Source organism: Sus scrofa, chromosome 5 (genome assembly GCF_000003025.6).
Source record: "Sus scrofa isolate TJ Tabasco breed Duroc chromosome 5, Sscrofa11.1, whole genome shotgun sequence".
NCBI classification, from domain to species: domain Eukaryota; kingdom Metazoa; phylum Chordata; class Mammalia; order Artiodactyla; family Suidae; genus Sus; species Sus scrofa.
The window spans coordinates 23,796,384-23,814,784 of NC_010447.5; positions in this window are offsets into that span (position 1 = coordinate 23,796,384).

Sequence of the window (18,401 nt, forward strand, 5' to 3'; positions counted from 1 at the left end):
ATTTCCTTGGCAATAGTGCCACGAGAGAGGTTCTTGTTATGTCCAAAAACCATTGACAAAGTTCACTGAAGCCCCGCAAACCAGTTTAGAAGTGGCTATCAAAAGTTTTAAAAATTGGAGTTCTCATTGTGGCTCAGCGGAAAAAAATTCCAACTAGTATCCATGAGGATGCAGGTTCGATCTCTGGCTTTGCTCAGTGGGTTAAGGATCTGGTGTTGCTGTGAGCTGTGGCGTAGTTTGCAGACGCAGCTCAGATCTGGCGTTGCTGTGGCGCAGGCCAGCAGCTATAGCACCAATTCCAACCCTAGCCTGGGAACCTCTGTATGCCGTGGGTGTGGCCCTAAAAAGATAAAAACAAACAACAAACAGACAAACAAAAAACAACCCAGAAGTAGCTACATTTCCTCCTGAGGACCTTCTATTTTACCTACAAGTACCATGGTGGAAATTCACTGTTTGTTTGTGAAGGATCTGTTAGAGCTTTAAAGCGTATGAAAGGGGAGTTCCTGTCATGGTGCAGCAGAAACAAATCCGACTAGGAACCATGAGGTGGTGGGTTTGATCCCTGGCCTCGCTCAGTGTGTTAAGGATCCAGTGTTGCCATGAGCTGTGGTGTAGGTCACAGACATGGCTCAGATCCTATGTTGCTGTGGCTCTGGTGTAGGCCAGCAGCTACAGCTCGGATTGGACCCCTAGCCTGGGAACCTCCATATGCTGCAGGTATGGCCCTGAAAAGACAAAAAGACAAAATAAAAAATAAATAAATAAATAGTAATAAAAAGAGTATGAAAGGAACAGTTTTACTTTAGACTCGGTCCATCCAAAGGGACCTACTGTTTTAAAACTTTCCAGAGAGTAATGGCCACTCTCCTCAATCACTCAGCACTTGGTCAGAATCAGCCCTGCAATCCTCTCTCAAGAAGCTCCAGGGCATCTGACAGGAGGAAAAAGCCCACTTCCCTGCCCCACCTTCCAGCCTTGATTGTTTGCTTCTGATAATTGCAGATTTCAGAAAGGAGGGCAGGGCTGCTCATTCCTTAAGTGAGAGTCAGGGGATATTCAGCTTTGTGGGGCCCCACAGCAAATACAATTCTGAGTCTCCCCCCTCCCCCCATCTTTATTTTTAGAGAATGAAGAGAAAAATATAAATTACAAAGTTGATAAATGACTGAACCCGCAAAGAATTCACAACTAACTATCAGAGCCTTGAAGCTTCAGCATTTCAAAAAATCTTTTTAGGGAATTTAGCAGAAATGCTTACATTAAAATGCCTCCTGATTGCAACCTGGCTTTGCCTAACCACCTAGAACACTGCATCTCTCAGTAGCTCCCAGTGCTTGTGGGGACAGGAAGCTGAAGCTTCCTTGGCTTCAGGGTGAAGTATTCCATCCTATCCTGGTCTACTGTCTGCCAGACCCAAGAGGCTGATTCACTCTCGTTTATTTACCAGACTGTACTCCTCTCTGCAGCGAGCAGTAGCTTCTGCGAGGGACAACATAATTGTCTCTCATATGAAAAAGACTATTGTTCCTCTTAATGTAGCTCTAATCTTAACTACTACTTAATTATAGTCCCAGTATATTTGTTTTCCTTCCTAGTTCTGGCTCTGGTCATGAGAGCTGATACTCACATTAGGTGTATTACACTGCCACACAGATGGGGAAACATCAACTCTTGCTTCCATCTTTCTAATAGAAGGATGTTCCAGTTTTTCCTGCCATGTATGTGCCCCTGACTGAAGAACAAGCATGCGTGGGAAGAGACTGTGTTTACAGAGGTTCTCTGCATGGCCAGTGCACCTATGGACAGGCTGGTAACATGCAGCAGCACGCACATCCCTTGTTGTCATCAATGTGCCCTGCATCAAGAATTCCAAGAATCAGGAGTTCCTGTCATGGCACAGTGGAAACAGATCTGACTAGCATCCATGAGGACGCAGGTTCGATCCCTGACCTCATTCAGTGGGTTAAGGATCCGGCATTGCCATGAACTGTGGTGTAGGCTACAGACTCGGCTCGGATCTGATGTTGCTGTGGCTGTGGTGTAGGCCGGCAGCTGTAGCTCTGATTAGACCCCTAGCCTGGGAACCTCCATGTGCTGCAGGTGCGGCCCTAAAAATAAAAATAAATAAATAAATATATAAATAAAAATTAAAAAAAAAAAAAAAGAATCCAGGAATAGATTCCAGGAAGCGAGAATGAACGGGTGTTGCTGTGTATTATATGTGGAGGGCATTTATCCTGGCCAAGTGAAGCCTGTACAGACCCAATGGCAGGCAAGACACGCATCAAAATATTTTAAAACTAGAATTGCTACACATGATAAAACTGGAACTGGTCCTCTTTAAATGAGGCAAGAACATAGCATCGAGAATTCATTGCATGCCAAACTTCTCTGGAGCATGAATGATGGTGAGAAAGGCTATTAGGTTAACAAGAAGATCAAATGGACAGAATAATCCCTTATTTCGCTCTCTCACTGGAGGCTGTTTTGAGTCTGTGCAAGTCGAGTAATTATGTGGTGTTGCTCTGAATTGCATCTGAATGTGTCTTTTCATGTGAGCTATGCCTTCTCTTCTTTAAGCTTTCACTAGCTTCTCTGGATTATTGGAGGGGAAAGGGAAAAATAGGGTACTACTCACCAATTCTAGAAACCATAAGAAAAGAGTGAGAGGTGGTGGGAATTCTGGAGGAAGGCCCAGGGCAAACAAACTTAAAAGCACTGTTGGGTCCCAGAGCAGATGCTTCTAGTCTCTAGCCAGCATCTGGTAAAAAATCCTCTCTGCTTCATATGCCTACCCTACCTGCTTTCCCACCATGAGTGTCAAATGCAGTTCCTTATTTTTTGCAGAGAAGTATATTGCTTAATACATGTAAATATAATGCCTTAATCAATTTTTGGAAAACAGTGCAAAAGATCGAACATGAACCGGGACAGCTTACTTTAAAGAGAAATAGCAGTTCTTGTTGTGGCTCAGTGGTAATGAACCCATCCAGTATCCAAGAGAATTCAGGTTCAACCCCTAGCCTCGCTCAGTGGGTGAAAGATCTGGCGTTGCTGTGAGCTGTGGTGTAGGTAGACTTGGCTTGGATCCGGCATTGCTATGGCTATGGCATAGGCTGGCAGCTACAGCTCTAATTCGACCCTAGTCTGGGAACTTCCATATACCTTGGGTGTGGCCATAAAAAAAAAAAAAGAAAAGAAAAAAGAAAGAGAGACATGCAAAAATAAAAGCAAAAAGGACAGTTGAGTTTGGGTTCCTGTTAGAACAGTCATCATTTTGTGCAAGGTTATGAGAAGTGGAGGAAAGATGGTTAAATTTTAAGTTAGTGGTCAGTATGGGCCATGGCAAGTCTCTAGGTCCTTCTCACACAGCTGTCTCTGTTTTACACATTGTACTGGATTGAATGGTATCCTCCCCCAAATTCATACTTACCTGATATCTCCAAATGTGACTTTATTTGGAAATAGATCTTTATGGACAAAATCAAGTTAAAATGAGGCCGCACTGAAAGGGGTCGATCCTAATCTAGTGACTGGTGTCCTTCTAAGAAGAGGGTGAGGAGTATTTGGACACAGATACAGAGAGGAGGACACTATATGAAGACAGAGACATGGGGTGAAGGCTGTGTGAAGATGGAGGCAGAGGTTGGAGTGATGCATCTCCCAGCCAAGGAGCACCAAGGATGCTGGCAGTGTCAGAAGCTGGAAGAGTCAAACAGAGGCTTCAGAGAGAGCATGGCCCTGGGGATACCTTGATTTTAGATGGTAACCATGAGAGAATACATTTCTGTTGTAATGAGCCACCCAGTTTGTGGTTGTTTGTTTTGGCAGCCCCAGGAAGGTAATAACTGATGAAAGACCTCTGGTCCTGAAGGTCCTGCTAAAGTTCTTGCACAGGGGCCATGGTGAGGCGGCCACATACATGGCCTTTCACCTGGGCAAGGGAAGCTGCATGTCGAACACCGGTCAGTCATGGGGAGTGATTGGATTCATAATTGACATGCTTAGTTTTGTCCATTTGAACAGATCCCATAGAATTCTGAAAAGACTAAGAGTAAAAAGTCTGAGGATCGTCATGAATTACAGCAAACTCATTTACCTCTTTCTTTTTCTTCCCTCTGTATCCTAAAAAGGATTTAGAGTTTCGTTCAAAGATGCAAACAATGGAGCAAGATTAAGTCAATTAAAAAATAAAAAAAGATAAGACCAAGGGAAGAAAGACAGTGGTAGGAAGCAGCAGCAATAAATTTACACGACCCATCCTCTTCCTCTACTCCCATCCAGCTAAGAAGATAGACCCTCTCAGGAGGAGTGAGAAACTTCAAAATGAGATAATGCCAAGTTGATTTTTCTCTAATTTGTGTAAATTCAATGAAAATTTTAGGCTTTGCTTCAAGTGGCAATGAGCTCTAATTATCCTTCTGATTTTCATATTATTTTCAAGAAGTCAGCGTTGCTATTAAGTTGATCAACCAGAAAGAAGGGAAAGAAAGCTCACATTTTCTGGGGCCTCTGCATCTTATTAAATGTGCTTCTGAAATGTTTTAAAATCATTGCCTTTTGAGCATTTGTTTGTGCAGAGAAAAAAGAATAAACTCTGGAAAGGTTTAGCATATCATTGACCGTGGTTTATCAAACCACGCATGCAGACTTACTGTGAGAGCAGAGGCAGTGCTGTCAAGCCAGCCTGGGAGTTAGTTATTGTTTCATTTGGTACTGAGCTTTATCTGGGTTTATTGGTCATTTTTGGCTGCATATGAAAAATTTATCCTACTCTGTCAAAGGGTGAAACCATGTAAATAAATATGGAAATAAATATGTAGGAGGGCTCAGTTCTAGAATAATCTGGTGTTGCTCTGCATGGCACTTTACCTGCTGAACAGAACCCAAACCATCATCTGAGGATCAAGTCTGTGGGGGTTAAGCTGTGGTGTAGACATAGGAACCTCTAATCATGTTTCAGATACCAAATATACAATTGTATATATATATATATATTTTTTTTTTTTTAAAGAGTATCGTATTCACATGGCTCCGTATGTTTTTGGAGTTCTTTATTTGGAGAATATTTTAGAAAAGAAGGTCAAGGAAAATGGTCTGTGCCTAGCTAAGTGCTTGTTTCTTGTATAATCATACTTTGACAGTGAAGAACAATAACAGTAGATGCATTACTGCTTTATCTTTTTAAAGGAAGTCTTTTAGATTTAAAAGCAGCTCTCCCTTGGAGTTCCTGTTGTGGCTCAGTGGTAATGAACCTGACTAATATATATGAGGGTATGGGTTCGACCCCTGGACTCGATCAGTGAGTCGAGGATCCAGCGTTGCTATGAGCTGTGGTGTAGGTCGCAGATATGGCTCGGATCTGGTGTTGTATGGCTGTGGCATAGGCTGGCAGCTGCAGCTCTGATTCGACCCCTAGTCTGGGAATTTCCATATTCTGCAGGTGTGGCCCTAAAAAGCAAGTAACAAATAAAGAAAAACTAAAAAAAACAGCAAACAAACAAAAAAGCTCTCCCTCCAACAAGGAAATGCACCCCTTGAGGTTACTTAGTCCAAATGAACTCTAGTTTTCTAGTAAAGATAGCACACAAAAGGAGACATACCCGCTAGTGTAACTTGACCCAGATGTCACCTTCAGGTGAGACAGTTCCTGTAGATGGCAGCGTAGCACTTCGGCAAACCATTTTGCTGGGTGTTCCCCGGCTTTGGATGAGATGCAAAGGATAAAAGCTGCTGCGAGAGCAGGCTTGCCCTCCAGCCAGCAATTTAACTAAGTTGCTGGTTCGCTACTCGATTTCATAGTTGCCCTCTAAATGAATCTTTTCTGAACTCAGCAAAAGTACAAACTGTTCCTTCATACACCTCAAATTGTCCTTTTGGTGAAGTGGGTTTTTACTTTTTATGCTTTCTATTTTTTGAATTTCAGAGTTATTTTGAGAGAGAGAGCTCAGACTTAAACAATTCTTCTTCTTGAATTGTAAAAGCAATTAGCTTAGCTGCAGAGCACTCTTTAAGAGAGAATCAAAATCTCCTAAATGGAGACAATTGATCGTAAACTGTGTTTATCATACAAGTCAACACAGCACAATCCAAAATAAAGATGTTTTTGCATAGACCCCAAGACCTAATAGCCATAGTTCTTTTTCTCTTATTCTCTTAAGCCTTTTATTAGAAATTATCTTCCTCTGTGCTCAGAGGGCTTGGATGGCTGAGAATTGAAATGCAACCTGGCAATCGATATTTAGGTAATTTATAATGAAACAAAGGTATGATGGCAATTATTTTCTTAATTCTTTGGCCCTTTAAAGTTAGATCAGGGCTATATTCTACTGTAGAGTAATCATAATTCTGAAAGAATTATGGAGTTGTGCTAGTCATTCCAGACTAAGTTTTCCTCTCCCACCTCCCCAAACATTCCTCCTCATTCCCTCAGCAAGCAGCTGTGCACAGCAGGGTTAATATCACACACTCATCATATATTTGCTCCACTAACAGAGGTATCTATGTTCCAGTGAATTGGAATGTCTAAGAAGGGCTTTTATCCTATAACTTTCAGCATATATCCACAAAATGTATGTATAGCAAAAAATGGCAAGTTTAGATATGAATGATGCATAGGAATCTGTTGTTGATGTAGTTGGTATGGAAATTTTATAGGCCGGATCCATTATGTAATAGGCAATCAATACTTTCTGTTGAATAAATGAAAGCTTAAATAGAAGTGAAAATGAAGTAAAAATGATGAATAAACTAGAGGAAGAAGAGACATTGACTAGCTATCTAAAAGCCTAGAAAAACATCAGAAAGCCTTAAGAGAAATGGGAAGTTAGAGATCAGGAAGCCAAAGTAGGTGGAAAGGAGGTAACCTATGGTGCCGGCTTATGCTCTTCGGCATAAGAAGAGGGCTAAAGAAGAGATCAAAGAATCCGAAAGGATAAAGGAAGGACATGTCAGTATGCATCAGGGATTAACAAAAGCTGATGGTGCAACATTGAGAGGTAAGAGAAAGATTAAGGGATCTGGAAATTGGAAAGACCATCAACAGGAGGCAATTACACAGCTGACAAATGGGGCCCAGAGGCGAGAAAGTTGAGGGATGTAAGAATGGGGAACAGTGTGTAACTTATCAGTTAGGTATCTTAGCAGGCCTTTTACGGCAAAATCAATGCTTTCTTTTCAAGACTTCAGATGAGGATGCTTTTGTGTGGAGTAAGAGCCCACAAGAGAGCTTTCTTTATACCATGATAAAGAAAAAAGAAAAACAAGCAAACCACTGACTCTCCATTGCTGTGATCCACCAAAGTACATGATTCAGCAAAGGCCTGATTAAATTGGCAGTAGTCTAGAATTATTGATCTAATTAGGAATTGTCTGGGCCTCCTCCAAACCTTGATACAAGAGTGCGTTAATTGTTTTTGTTGGACATTGATGATGAAAATATGACCCCAGTAGAAAGTAAGAGCCTCTTAATAGTAGGTATCAAGACAATTGGACGTAATCACTTTAATGCTGACATTTAGAAGGGGGAGCATTTTAATGCTAAGGCAGTTTGATACAGTTTTTTTTCTTTTTAGATACTCATTAGCATTTAAAATTTTAAGTTACTAAGCAATGGAGTCAATGACATTCTTACTCCAACTGACCTCCTCACTCAGTATTTCCCTAAGTCTCAGAGACAAGGCCCAGCTTCAAACTTGAATTAGGCTGAGGCCTTGGGAGAAAAGCCTAGTATAGAATGAGGGTAGGACAAGGATGGAGTGAAAGTTAGAGTGGGAGAAGGAATTGGTGGAGGCTCGTAAGTATAAGAAGTGTTCACCTCATTTACAGATGGAAGTATGTCGAAATGGTTGACTCAGACCAATTCCAAGTGCCCTGCTTTGATTCTGGGAGATGTTAGATTGACCACAGTGGAGAAATTATGTTGCTGCCAGGTCATTTTGTACCTGAATTCAAACTAACTTTTTTTTTTTTTTTTAATTTATTATACTGAATGTGTATTCAGTGCCTTCATGTGTCAGATACCATGCTTGGCACCAGAAATACAAATGTAATTAAAACATAGTCCTTATCCTCAAATGAAAGTCATCTGTGTAGCATACAATTATAAAATATTGCAACGGTGAAGTTCAAACTAACTTTCTTGATTGATAATTTTTAAGGTCGCATTTCTTTAACATTCTATATGCTATGAGTTTTTCCTCCTGCCTTTCCATCCTTTTCCTCATGGCTTCTTTTCTTTCTTCTTCATTTTTCTTTACCCCTCAGTTTTCTCTTTTTCCCTCCCTTCCTCTCTCCTTCTCCTCTTTCTTTCTCTCTCTCTCTGTTCCTTCATTCTTTCCTCCTTCTTTTCTCCATACCTTCCCTTCATCCTTCTTGTCTTCCCTTTCCTTTCTTCCTTATTTTCTTTCTTTCCCCTTCCCCTCTCCCTCTTACTTTCTTTTTCCTTCCATTCACCATCTGTTAATCACATACTCTGTGCTAGCCCCTTCATTACACTCCCAAGAAAAATTCACATACTTGGAGAAATACCAAAAGGTGGGGAAATTTTTTTATAGGAGTGAAAGCATTCTTTTCCAACCCACCACACCTTGTTTATTTCACACATTTAAGAAAAGTCATTTAAAAGGTGATCATCATTTAATATCTCCACAAAAGTTTTCCCACTTATGGAAAACTTCTAATGGAACAGGAGCTATTTGTCTTTAAGTTATAATCACATACAGAACTGAAGTTATTTTCTTGTGGTTGCTCATCTATATATTCCCAAGATTTCAGTGGAGATGAGAAAGACTAATAAGTAAGTCTTTTTAGTAAGAAGTCACAAGATAGAGAAGTCATGCTTGAGGAGACTTTGTGTTTTACCCTGTGGCTTAATGTAGGATGATAGGCTTTTAGGATATCAACTTGCTTAAAAGTTAATTAAGAAAAAATTAATTCCACTGCAGGTCTGGGAACCTATTCACTATGCAATTCTGAAAATTACGTAGCTCAAATATTATCATTAATCTTTAGACATTTCATGGATATTACAATATTTATAGAGAGATATCTGATTTGTTCTCACTTTTAAATGTTAGTCCTTCTGTCAGTTTTGCCAAAATACCGGTTGCCCGGTTTGTTTTTTACGGAAGGCCTGGAATGAGGTACAGCATGTCTATTCTGTCTTGTCACTAACCCAACCCAGCTGCCTTCACATCATGTCTACAGAGCAATGATAATAATCACCATTCATATCATACTCTGTGGCTCCCTTTCACATCTGTTAATTCATTTAATACCTAAAGCAGTCCTGTGAGGTGGGTATTACTACAGATTTTTTTTTTTACAGATTATTTAACTAACCCAAGCTCACATGGATAAATAGAGGCACTAGACCTTGACCACACATCTATTCTGAGTCAGTGTGTTATTTTCAAATGTAATGCTTATCCAGCTTGATTTTTGTCACCTCCAGGATAAATGTTACTATATCATGTAAGTTCATTAAATGTGTTATAAACACACCCAAGGGTTTATGTGAGGATCTTCTTTAGTCCCATCCTAGTTCTGGCCCATTGCTGGAGCCATCACAGGGGTCAGACTTCCTGCCTACTCCTGGGCCAGGGCCTTGGCAGTCATTCTGTTTCAGCCTCTAAGCTCCAGTATCCCATTTACTAGTTGCCTTAAAACTTGAAGACTTTTTTGACCTATTTTGTCATTATTTTTGTTGATATATATATAGTGATTATCATCATCTGTACATCCTAAAGGCGATCTGTTAGAATGGAAACTAGGGAGTTCCTGTTGTGACTCAGTGGAAATGAACCTGATTAGTATCCATGAGGACATGGGTTCAATCCCTGGCCTCGCTCAATGGTCAAGGATCCAGCATTGTCATGAGCTGTGGTGTATGTGGTAAGCATAGATCTGGTGGTTGCTGTGGTTGTGGCATAAGCTGGCAGCTGTGGCTCTGATTTGATCCCTAGCCTGAGAACTTCCATATGCTATAGGTGCTGCCCTAAAAAGCAAAAAAAAAAAAAAAAAAAAAAAAAGGAAGAAGAAGAAGAATGGAAACTAAATGCAAGAGATAAGCACTGTATTTGGCAGCTAAGTGTCAAAATACAAGGACTGGATGTTGATGTTCTGGCCTCTCCTAGTGGCTAATTCAGTATTTCTAAGTAATCACATTCAGTGGTTGCACAAAACTGTATAAGACTTACTCAATATAACTATCTGCTGTTAAGAGGATTCCATAAATACTGAAATGAGACCTAGGCCAAGGAACTATTTTCACACCGCACTAATTAACCATTTTGCTTGGCAGAAGCTCTTTATTCTAAGAAATAATCATAAATATCTTTTTTGTTTGTTTTTGTCTTTCTGGGGACATACCTAAGGCATATGGAAGTTCCCAAGCTAGAGATTGAATTGGAGCTGTAGCCTGTGGTCTATGCTACAGTCACAGCAACACCAGATCTGAGCCGCATCTGTGACCTACATGCAGCTTGTAACAATGCCGGGTCCCTGAGCAAGGCCAGGGATCAAATCTACATCTTCATGGATACTAGTTAGGATTTTAACCTGCTAGGCCACAATGGGAACTCCATAAAATATCTTTTAAGAAAAGTTTAATGAAAACTTTTGTCTAGAGGCTTTGGAGACTCTTATCTATTAAGGATTAGTTTATTTCTGAATATATTGGGAAACGAATATTAAAATTAATATCTGATGTGACATATTTTATCTTTATATAACATCATAAAGTAAATGTAACTGTGTGGTCCCAACCGCTTTTTCATTTATAAAACATCTGTCGTGCATTTACTAGGTGTAGGGTTCTAAGCTATGCCATGGAGATATGCACATGAGCCAGACTATCTCTTCCCTATAGGAGTTCAGAATCTAATTGGGAAGAAGTAGATTGTTAGGGAGTAAACAAATATGTGCTTTCATGCATTAATATGTGAATTGGAATAGACTTTGATGGGCTGCTTTGTAATAACCTTCATATTGGGGGACCATTCTTCATGGATCTCTCTGCACGTCATGTTAGCAGAGGCACTGGCAGCCTTTTGGATTATCTTTTCAAAGATGTTTGTACAGAGAATAGCCTTGAAACACAGGAATCATATTTCTCTATGGAGCAGAGCATAGATTTGTTTACTTTTCTGAATAATAAAGATTATGTGACCTTCTGGTTGGTATAAGTTTGCCTGTAGCACATTATAGAAGATTTGGAATCCCTAAGCTTGGGATTCCTCAGCTGTGATGCAATCCTGCTTGTATGCTCAGCATCCAACATGGTTGTTCGACATGCCTCCATGCAATCTGGGCATTGGAGGGAGAGGGGCACTGCTGTGAGCACACAGTTCATGCTGCTTGCTGGGCTGTGAGTCCTTTGTCTCTGACCCAAGAGTTTCATGTCTTCTGCCAGCATCTATGAAAATGCGGCTGGGTAAGTTGAACTTGTTACCTTGCAAATAGGGAAAAAAAAAACTCAGACTTTTCACAGTTCTGGACGTTTAAATCCTTGAATATGGAATGCATGTTAATACTGTAATTTTTCAAAAGAGAACCTGCTGGAGAACTATATTTTCCAATCTTTGGTGTGTAGTTCATTTTTGGTTTTAAGTGATTGTTATCTTCATCTTTGTTGATATAAAAGGAAAGTCTGGGTTGATGAATTTATTCAAATGGCCTCTGTGCCCTTTTCTGGAAGAGCTGGGTTATAGAACAAATACTTGGAGAGGAAAATTGAATGACATCATAATGAAATAACTGCAGTGTTCTCGTTCTAATGTTCCCATTCATTTGTAATTTAGCCTATAGTACCATGAGAGTCTCTACTCCGAGGTGGATGATGGCAGCAAATTAAGTAAATAAAATATGCGTATGTTCAAACAAACAATCAAAACAATGTGGTGCTGTTACTATTAACATATAATTCAGGAAAACAAAATTGCCTTCTTAAAAGCAAAAGTAATAGTCTAATACCAAATTCTAGAAATCAGTGGTCATTGAGCTCTGAGCTTTAATTCTTAATTTGTTACTCACAAGGAACATTGGTCTTGTGGGTTGTGGGTGTTTTTTTTTTTTTTTTTCCTGTTTTTTTGTTTGTTTGGTTTTGTTTTAGCTAGCACTAGATGATGTTAAAGTTTTAGAAATCTTGATGTAGAACATGGGGGAAGATGTAGATAATATTGCACTTTCACAAAAATTACAGAGTTTCTAGGTATGTTAGGTAAAAATTTGGGTCAAAACATTGCTTAAGAAAAGGAGGCTGACCAACACAGGCAGATAAAACCATTCATAACATTTATTTGATATAGCAGTCAAAGCAAGACGACACATGAGTCTTAGTAAACCAGATGACTCCAGATGAGTAAGGAAAGGAGATGAAGAAGCAAGGGTGAAAGCAGAGAGTGCCAGCATTAAGTGCTATTTGTTGCATATTCCATTGAGAGAAATAGAGATGGCCAGGGTCCAAATCTCTGTATTTTCAGCTGATACTGATGTTTTTCTGAAGACCTACTGTCGCTTTATCTGGAGATTCGCCCCACTTCTTCTATAGTTTCCCATCATGAGGATCTTTTTCTCAGCACAGTGAAGTGGAAGAGATGATATGAGAGCCTACACGTTCCATTTGTGCATTTACCAGGAGCAAGCCAATGGGTTCTCTTGGCTCCTTTCCCCGGGGCCATACCTTCACCTTGACTGGAGTTTTACCATCTTTTGGGTGGCCCAAAAGATGAATCCAAGAGAAAGGATGTGATCATTTCAGGCTACAGCAGAGTACCCTTGAATCACCTATTCTAAGCTTCCTTTTGTATGTTCCCTTTAATCTTTTTTAATTGAAGTGTAGTTGATTTAACTTCAATTAAAAAAGGTATACAGCAAAGTGATTCAGTTTTATATATATATATATATAAAACTTTTTTTTCTTTTTCAGATTCTTTTCCATTATAGGTTATTACAAGATACTGAATATAGTTCCCTGTGCTATACAGAAGGTCCCCATTGTTTATATATTTTATATATAGTAGTGTGTATATGTTAATCCCAAACTCCTAATTTATTCCTCTCCCTCCCTTTCACCTTTGGTAACTATAAGTTTGTTTTCTGTGTCTGTGAGTGAATTTTTTTTTTTTTTTTTTTGTAAATAAGTTCATTCCTCCATTCCCTTTTGAAATCTAGAACTGAAAGAGAAGATAATTTTCTTCTGGAGAACCAGTATAAATGGCTCTTATCCCACCAGCTCTAAGGGAAGATAAGATAGAAGGCAACATAAAGCAAATCAAAAGGGAGGAACAAGAATCCAAGATAGATAAGGGAGAGAGAGAGAATGGAGAATCTCACAAGGTAGAGATCCCTGTTCACTGCACTGGAAAAACTCCACTGAAGCTACTTAAATGCCTTGGTCTCTACCAGACAATTTGCCCTTTATATACCATATCTGAGTCTTGAGCTCCTCCTAAAGGAAATCACTTAATTCAATGACTTATTGAGAAGTAGCTGTTTCCTTTAAAAGGAGAAGGTAATTATAGTCTGAGATGTCTTGCCTGTACCTTTAAGAAACTACTGCTCCCAACTATCCTTACTTCTACATATCCATTTAGCCCAAGAAAGTGAGCAGTCTCTATTCCCAGAGAACTTTGTAAGTATCTTTCGCTTATTTTCTCCAGAAACCTCCAAAAGGCATCAAGATAGGATTTTATTTTATTTTTAGCCACCCACAGCATTTGGAGTTTGTGGGTCAGGGATCAGATCTGAGCAGCAGTTATGGCAACACTAGGTCCTTAACCCACTCTGCTGGCAGGGGTTTGAACCTGTGTTCTGGTGCTGCAGAGACGCTGCCGATCCCCTTGCACCACAGCAGGCCCTCCAACATATGATTTTAATTAAATTTACACTGGGACGTGATGCCACCTTTGTTATAGAACCTGTCAAACTCCCCACTCCCCTTGCTCCACTATTAAATTAATCCTTTGTTCGCCTAAAGAAAGCCCCTCTTCCCACCAAATGAGTCTCTTCTTATTACCCTAAAGAAAGTTATTCAAGGTATACAAAACAATTTCCTCTTTAATTTTCTTTTTCCTTTTCTTAATATCAGCCAAAGAGCCTTCTTTCTGCAGCCTGGTTAGAATCAAACTCTGGCAACTTCTGCTTGAGGCATCCATGGGGGCTTCTGTAGTTCCTTCTAAACATCTAAAAATGGATTAATTTTCATTTTTCGTATGCTCCACTTGTCCAAAGTTCCACAAGGTTAACAGGATACATAGGAATGTATCAATGCAAGGCCCATAACCGCAACATTTTAGAAACTTAAGTACATTTCTTTAAAACATGTGACCAGGCAACAGTTTATAATATAAACATTAATTCCCATAAACTATAGCATTTCCCAAGCAAAGTTAGTTTTTCCAAGATCCATTACAAATTACATTCTAGACTGTGGTTCTCAACCCTGGCCACACATTAAAATTAATCAAGGAGATTCTAAAAAGTATTGCATCCCAGGCCTTACCCCAAACCAACTAAACATCTAGGAGGGAACCTAGATATTGATAGTTTTTTGAAAGTGTTGAAAAACCACTGATGGAAACACAGCCTACATTTTTTTTTTCCAGTTGTAAATTATAACATAGATTAAATTATCTAGAGGCAGGGGATAGAATGACAAGGGCAAGATAAAAGCAGATAGTGGACTCATGGGTCACGTAAACCCCCACCCAGGATTTACTGCCTGCTACCTTGGAAATGAAAACTTATTTGAGGTAACTTTCCCAAGAAGAAGTTCATTGTGCATGAAGCTTTTCATATTGCAGGAAGTAAAACAAACCTTCCAGAGCCCCATGTGCCTAGCTGAGTACAGTGAAGGCCAAATCTGTTTAAGCAGTCAGATCCCTGTGTTTCTCTTGTTACCGTAGTCTCTTTCAGAGGAGGAGGAAATAAAAGAAAAACCAAATGAGGTGGGATTTAGTAGTAAATGAAACTTGTTAACGAAGGATATTTGTTAGAGGAACAAAATATTACAGTGCTTCCTTACTTAGAAGTTTACGTTTAAGTTAAAATGGTCCCCATACTTAATGAAACCTGTCTTACTGTCCTATACATCAAAATGAGTATAGCAAACATGCAAAGATAATCACCTTGGAATACCATGTCTTCCCTAAGATAGCAACAATACTGTCAGTTCTCTTATAGGTACAGAAACAGGGAACACGCTGATGGGGTTCGTTTCCTTGATGTGCAAGGAAAAGAAACAGATGAGGCCTTTCTCAGATTGTCTCAGGTCCTCTGTACCAGCACCACGTCCTTCACAAAGTTTCCACACGGATTCCAAATATCTTACTATGAATTTGTCGACATGACCTTTTCATCAATTGGAAACTTCTTGTGCTTGCAGAAAAGATGAGGTATAACAATCATTTCTCACTCTTCCCTTTCAAGGGAAATGGCCCAGCAGCTGCAGATTTTATTCGTGCACAACTGTAAGCCCATAATATTCTTGATTGGTTTGGTAGATTGATCTGCTGACAGACCCTAATTGAGGGAAGCATTGATTAATCGATCTGTTACTAGCTTGTAAGGCTCTATGTGGCAATGAAGAATATGTGGTATGCAGAGCAGCTTTTAATTATTTTTATTTAGGGGCCTGTCAGGTAAAATAAGTGACTAGGCAGTATCATCATTGATCTGTGGCACAGAAAGAAATAGTTGATATTATATGATGCAGACTTAGAATGGCTTGAAATGTTTATTTGAGAAGTTTAGAATGGATCTCTTTGCCCAGGAAGGCTTTGATCTGTGTACAATGCAAATTATAATAACTTGAATTTGTGCACAGCTTTGCAGTTGACAAATCATATTCTCATGCATATCCCATTTGACCCTCAAAACAAATAATCTTAGTGGTAGGTTGGACAGGTATTATAATTCCTCTATTACAAGCAAAGAAATGAGGACTGAGAGAGATTTTTTTTTCCCCCAAGTAATTTGCCCTGTTTTACTCTGCAGAGTCCAGAGAGCAAAGGAAAGTTTGAAATTATTTAGTGAATTCTGGCTGGTCAGACATGTTTAAGGCACTAATCACCACACAAAGCAATATCATACTTATCAACACTCTTTCTTAGTAGGAAATGTGCTGGAATAGAACCTGCCATTATAAGGTGAAGATTATTGCATGGATTTGAGTGTGCTAAAAGTCCTTATCTCCTCCAATTTGATTACCAAGTACAGAAAAAAATCTCAAGATAAAAATACATTCACTAGAGTTACTAAAGATTTTCCTACTATATTTACAACACCCGTGGAAAAAGACATTGCTCTAGACATAAAACCACCCCAAAATTAGTGTGGATTTTTGATCTCAGGGAAAAAGAGATGAGTACAGAATATTAATGTTGAACAACTTGTGTGCTATATGATCAAATAATAATTACTGAGTACTTTCCATGTGCCCAGAAGTATGCTGAGTGCTGTGGGGGTTTAAATCAAACCCTCCCCACCCACAGAGTTCACAATCTAGTTGGATATTGGCCATCCATTAATTTATGCAGATCCATTCCTTAGTAAGAAATGGAACAATAACTGCTCTGGTAATATTAAAGATGATAACAAGGAGAAATAAAGGTTGTTTTTCCTGCTCCATTTTCCTGGACTAATTTGTCAGAGTGTCATAGCCTGAACAAAAGCCTTGTCCATAAGAAGCTGTACTAAGAAAGTCATATTTTCATCTTTTTTAATGTCAATCTGCAAGCCAAAGTGACAACTGATAACTGTTCAATGAAAGGTCAGAAAGCAATCATGCAGCTGGATTTGTTTAGAGCTTACCTTATCTTTCTCTGATAAATGAAACTATTGGCCTTAAGTCACATAACCTGAGGCTCTTCACATTTTACTCAACTGCAGTCAAAGAGTTGAAGATGATTACAATGATTTTTTTTTCCCTTCATGCTCTTCCCACTGAAATGGCTACATGATTTTCAAAGACAAGCACAATTTCCAAAGGGGGATGAGTTCCTTTTCATTAGAAAATATATAGCTTTGCTTTTTATAGAAATTGAAAAAGATTAATAATGGGGTGGTTCAGAAATAAGAATGACTTCTTTTGAAAGGGAAAGAGACAAAAGAGACCATGGTAGGGAAAGGAGGTTTGACAGAACTGTCATATCCAGGCTGTCCAGGGAATCAAGAGTAGCTGCAAGTATAATTATAGTTTTAGTTCTCCTGGGAATAATTAAGGGATTAGTGGTCCCAGGAAGGACAAAGAGACAGTGTCAGTAGAGTAGTAAAATTCTTTCTTTTTTTTTTTTTTTTTTTTCTTTTTGCTATTTCTTTGGACCGCTCCCGCGGCATATGGAGGTTCCCAGGCTAGGGGTCGAATCGGAGCTGCAGCTGCTGGCCTACGCCAGAGCCACAGCAACGCGGGATCCGAGCCGCGTCTGCAACCTACACCACAGCTCACGGCAACGCCGGATCGTTAACCCACTGAGCAAGGGCAGGGACCGAACCCGCAACCTCATGGTTCCTAGTCAGATTTGTTAACCACTGCGCCACGACGGGAACTCCATAAAATTCTTTCTTCAGTACCAACAGACATTGACAAATAGCTCCCACAAAAGATAAGACTTTGTTCTAAATCCTAGCATCTCTGGCCTCAGTACCTCCTCTCCACACCCCCATTCACCTTCAGATATGGCTGAGGTTCCCGCTCTTCTTTCCCTCCCCTCCCAGGGCTCTTCCATCTTTCCTCTGGGTGTTTTGCTTCTGTCCTCATTTGTTCTGAGGAAACTTGGAACTATGCAATCACAGACAGGGGCTAGATGGCCAGCTAGGAGCACAGCAGTGCCATGGTGTGATTGGGTGCTTGAGGGCAGACATGGTTAACAGCATGGAGGAAATGAAAAGCTGCCTCTGGACAATAGTGTTTGGTTCCTAAGCTCACCTATCTGGTAGGAGTTTCCAGGTAGGGCTGATGGCAGCTGTCAGTGTTGAAAACCAATGGAAAAGTTAGGTCTCCCAGTAAGAGCCAAAGAGCTTATATTAAGCTAACTCCTGCTGATAACTGTTATAGACTTTCTCCCTCTGTATAGATCCAAAAGCTAGCAAGAACTAGAGTAGATTCAACCCTTGAGAGAAGGAAACAATTACACTGGGTGAAATCCACAAACTTAGGCTTCTTCTCCTGAAGGCACGTCTTCCTGTCCTCATGAGGGCTATGGACAAGTCATAGTTGTATTGACCTGAGAAAAGCAAAGTTTGGGATGCTGAGGTGGCTAGAAATTGAGACAAGATATCCCTGAAAGAAAGGAACCTACCAATCTTGAAAACTTACCCTATTAGATTTTAGAACTTTCTATGACGCCCACAGCATCCAAGACAGGGAAGAATTTGGATTAGAGAACACGAAAAAAATT